At 37.2% G+C, this 5,191-nt stretch overlaps 1 non-coding gene and 1 pseudogene across 1 annotated transcript; both read right to left on the reverse strand.

Moving 5' to 3' along the window:
- Positions 1-1,140: 1,140 nt before the first annotated feature.
- On the reverse strand, positions 1,141-4,444 carry LOC126623186 (uncharacterized; annotated as a pseudogene).
- Positions 4,445-4,545: 101 nt separating this feature from the next.
- LOC126624847 (U2 spliceosomal RNA) lies at positions 4,546-4,736 on the reverse strand. The gene has a single exon (XR_007624239.1). It is a non-coding gene; the product is annotated as a U2 spliceosomal RNA (small nuclear RNA).
- Between the last annotated feature and the right edge of the window lie 455 nt (positions 4,737-5,191).

Consider the following 5,191-nt stretch of genomic DNA (forward strand, 5'->3'; position numbering starts at 1 on the left):
CCTAAAAACGAAAAAAAAAAGGAAAATTAATGAAAAGGGCTTAAAAACTTTGAGTTTTAATGATAAGGACAAAATAAAGGGTAAAGTGAATAGTACCAAGATTGACTTTTTAGTGTAAAAATGTGGTTTTTCGTTAAAGTGAACAGTACCAGATGCTTTTCGTTAAAGTTCCCAAAAAAAAATCCAAGCAATTTCAAGTTATCCTACCCAGAAATAAACAATTCCACCAAAGAAAAATAAACAACAGTAGGAGAAAACCCAATATTTTAAAAAAACCAATAAGGTTTATCAGCAAGAAAATGGATAAGCTACAAATATTGAAACTTTAAGCCCTTTTGATATTCAAGTAAAAAAAATTTGTTATTTTTAAAATCAGTTTGGAGAACAATCTGCAAAGAAAGACTAGTGAGACTGTGTAACAGTCCAGTTTAGGGATGATTCATCCAAATATTTTTCTTCAAATTATTAGAGCGCGATTCAAATTAGTGTGCAAAAGTAGGGACGCAATGCTATGATATGGCTAATCATTGCTCATGAATCAGGATCACCTTCAACTCTCAGCCAACCTTGTTCGAAAATTTGTATTTTGTTCACCTTTTTTTAATTTAATGGGAACTTTAACGGAAAGCTCTCGGTACCGTTCACTTTAACGAAAAACTAAATTTTTACAATAAAAAGTCAATCATAATACTATTCACTTTACTCTTTATTTTGTTTTTATCGTTAAAGTTTTCAAGTCATTTTCATTAATTTTCTTTTTTTTACTCTAGTAAAAAAAAACACTTTGTGCGACATACATACATTCGTCGTGCAAAGTCAAAAATCGTTGTGCAAGGGCCTGCGCAATGTAACCTTCGTCGCTTGCTAACCGTCGCGCCAAGGAAGTGACGCTAGAGTTTGCGCAACTAAGAAATAACATGCGTCGCACAAAGTATCTTTGCACGACGTAGGACGAGCGTTCTTTGCGTGACGCTCGTCCTACGCCGTGCAAAGATACTTTGTGTGACGCACATCCTAGGGCGTGCGTCGCGCAAACCCTTTTTTTTTATTTAGTAAAAAATATTCTTTTTTTTATTTTTCTGAAAAATACTTTTTTTTTTTAATTTTTGATAAATATTGTAATTAAATTCTAAAGAATAATTAACCAAGCAAAAGTATTTAATTATAAAATATATGAAAATGTACATACAAAATGTCCGAACAAAAAAAAAACTACAAATGAACTAGGTTTAATACATCAAGCTATTGGGTATCGGCAGGGCAAGGTGGCTCTAGGGTCGAAGGTGGAGCAAGATAAGGTCCTGGTAGCGAGATTTGAAGGTCGTACATCTGTATGGCTTGTACAAGTTCTTGCACCCTCCCGCTGAAAAGGACAATTATCTCGAATAACAGCACCACAGCTACTAGCAACGCCGCTATGCTACTGTGAGGTAGCCGCTCCACAATGTCGCGGGTCATAATCAATCTTGATCTTGGAGTTGGTCTGACGTACGCCCTGTAACTCCTTCAGCATTCGACTAGGCCCCTTGGTGATTTTTTTAGCTGGCCAAAAATACTTAAATGGTGAAATCCTAATCTTAAATTTGTACAAAAAATTCGACACAGCCTCCCCTAATAGTATAGCATTTCTCAAAACCTTAAAACAGTAAAATAATAGTAATTCACAACCCGCAACACATTTTCACAATCCAACAATTTTCACCATCATAAAAGTAATAGTTTTAAAATGAAAAAAAAATACAAAGTAATGAGAATTAGAAAAAACTACCTGGTGGCTGGGATGCCTCACCCTCGACTCTGGATGCTGAGGAAGTCTGATCAGAAGGCTCCGGATCGTGGCGACGTCGGTGAGGCCGCCGTGCACTGAGCGACTCAACGAACACTGATGACGTTGATGAGACGAGCACCTGAGACGCCGTAGAAGTAGCCTCAGCAAAGGGTGTAGGCTCCCCAATCAATGGAGCACTCACAGGTGGAGCACAGGATGTTGATAATGCGGGAGGCACATTGGTCACACTCCAACGACGAGTGATCAACTGCGACATCTACACACTTTTTGAACCATAAAAATATAACATTAGAAACTATTCATTTCTTGAAAAAGAAATAACATGAATATAAAAATAATAATAAAATAAAACTAACATGAGGAAATTAAAGTTACTTTTGCATATCCATGAGCCATTACAAAGAAATAATTGCAGCATTATGAAGTAATAGCTTTTGCTAAATTTGATCATTTACCCTTTAAGGAAAAACAAGTTAAATTTGCTATTTGCAAGTTAAATTTGCTATTTGCAAGCTAAATCCTTCATCTCACGCTCACGGAATTAATGATAGAATAAGCTTATGTACTCTTGGAAGAGAAAGTGAAATGACAGACCTCTGTGTTTTTCTTTTTCCTAACATGAATTGCCAACAGACAACAACATAAACCATGAACAAATTATTCAACATACAACCTAATATTCTACAGTTGGCCAATCACTCTTACCATACTATCCTTCCATCTGCAAGCATTTACATCTCCAATCACTCTTACCATACTTGAAAAAATGCCAAGAGGGCTAATGGGTCCGGAATTATAATCACATCAGCTAGGGTTTTGAAACGATAAAAGTGAATATAATCTTGCGCCATAAAGTAAAGACACAGGAAAACCAAATGTACAGAAACACATGTTGGACTTCATTACTCTTATCGTCCCTACCAATATCAGATCACTATCCAATGCTCAATTCACATCCAAATGTCCAATTTCCTCAAACAAAAAAAATATACGATTTAAGCAAATAACCTGCAAACAAGATTCACTTTAATCAATATCGAATTTCCTCAATCACCTAAACCTTCCTTCCTCCCTAGTCCAGCAAATATTTGTTATTTAAATATCTTTTGCAGTTTTCGGTTGAAGGGTTTTCGTTTTTTAGCCAGTAAAAGATTAAGATTTACTGTCGCTGATTTACCTTTTATCACTTTGAAGTTCAAGTATGAGAGCTACATCAAGTCATCTAAAAAGCTTTACAAAAACCGCAAGACAATAAGAATTGTACATTGTTGGGTCTAATGAACTTCAAAATGTGCATGAACAGACGTATAACTGAATCCAGCATTTACATTGTTTTAGTTTGAGCCTCCCATCCCGGCGGTCAATGTAATATATTTGTCAATGTTAATCCATTCCAATGTTTACCAATAACTTATTGATGAATCGTGGTATGCTACAGAAGACGTTATAGTTATCTTTTTCCATAAAAAAGAGAGGAAAAATGTCCAGTAGTAGTACCTTTCGAACACAACTATATTACGGCAGTCCTGAATGTTCTGTGGCCGTATTATCTGCACATTAAATTAAAAAATTTAAGACACAACCATACGTAGAGCAAGGATACACATATTAAAGGAACAAATATTTACTAGTTTGAAGGTATTTCTCCACCAGTGGTTCAAAAGTTTATATCCCATTAGGCATTCAAACTGATAGTTTCATACAAACTTCTCTGTTCAAAACCAAATATCCATAAAGGCAAATAGAAGAGTTCTGCAAACACTCATCCAAACACATAACTACTTAAAACCCCAAGTGCGGTAATGTAAAGGTGAGAACTTTGTTAGGCGCTTGGCCTTTACGAAAACTAGGTAGACAAATTAAGACTTGAAAGTAAGAAAACAAGAAATTAACTTCTTTTTTTCTTCGAACAAGATATGCCCCCATGTATTACAAACAGCTAACAGAAAATATAGCGCAGTAATCTCAATCACCATTAGTTGATGAACAATGAATTGAGAGAAGCATAGATTCGTACGACCTATGTCTCTTTCGTTCTTCTTGACAACTTCCATGACCTATGTCAAAATCAATTAGCATCGATATGTTTGGAAGTTGGGGTTCCACATAAATCTTCGTATTTTCGAAGGTGTACTAATCGTAATGTGAACCTCAATTAAAATCAAATTAATAAAAACCAAACTAAACCAAATTCATAGCTTCGTTTTCACATTTTAATTTGTACAAGAAGAACACCTCCATGTTCATACCCAAAACACACATACATCAACAAAATTGCAAAACTTCAGACAATCAACTCCAATGACATCACGAAAAAAAGCAATTTGACCCTAAACCAGAACCAACATCCAATTTTATCTGGAGATTTCGACAAAGTACTCAGAAATCAACATGCAATTTGAGCCTAAACCCTAAATAACAAAAACCCATCGAAAATCAGAAACCCTTACCTTGATTCGCGTCGGCTTCGACATTCGCGTGAAGAGGAAATACAGGTCTGGATTCGAGATTGTGAAGAGGAAAGATTTGGGGTTCAAGATTTGTGAACAGGAGAGAGGGATACGGGGAAAGAAAGAGGGAGGGTTCAAGATTTAGAGGAGGAGCATCAGAAGGCGTCGCGCATAAAAAAAAGAGGGAGGGTTCAAGATTATGGGTTCACGGGAAATCAAGGAGGGTTCGAATAGAAGGTATAAGCATTTATTTGAAAAAAATCTGGGTTCTGCCTCGTAACAAAGGTACAAAATATCGATTTTCGCCGATAATATCGTTTTTGTGAGTGAACGATATTTTCACACTTATCCATCTTATTATCGTTAATATATCGCTATATTATCAATAATATCGCGATAAAATCGAAAATATCTTGTAGACCATTGGCCCACGTATCAAATATTAAACTGATACGAACAGATACACTTGATCTTAGCCAAAAGGCCGAGAAAGGCATGCATCTGGCAGTGTTGGGCTTTCGGTTTTATACACATCTTAACTCTCCTACATTCTTCAGCTGGCCGATGTGGGACTAGAACCGTGCTTTCTTGCAGAGTTGAGGTAACGACATCTTATAGCTTTCAGACCACAAAACTACATCTTATCACCAACAATCAGGAATTTAACATGCCATGGGATTGATCCATGAGATCAACCCGTCCTCTTTTCTCGTCCTCTTTCTGGCTGCATCATCTTTCAGTCGCCAATCCCGCCTTCACGTTCGACGGCGTCGGGATCGAGAGCGATTGTGAGAAGCTACTTTTGGACTACGGGCTGCGGGTCGCCAATTGGGTTGATCTTCTGGGTTTCGCGGCGGAGAGGTTGGGGGTTGGGGAGCTGAGGAACGCCGGGTTGAAGCGGTTGGCGAGCGCAGTGCTGGGGAAGGAGCTGCAGAAGCCAAAGAGGGTGACG

This window comes from Malus sylvestris, chromosome 5 (assembly GCF_916048215.2).
Source record: "Malus sylvestris chromosome 5, drMalSylv7.2, whole genome shotgun sequence".
In the NCBI taxonomy this organism is placed as follows: domain Eukaryota; kingdom Viridiplantae; phylum Streptophyta; class Magnoliopsida; order Rosales; family Rosaceae; genus Malus; species Malus sylvestris.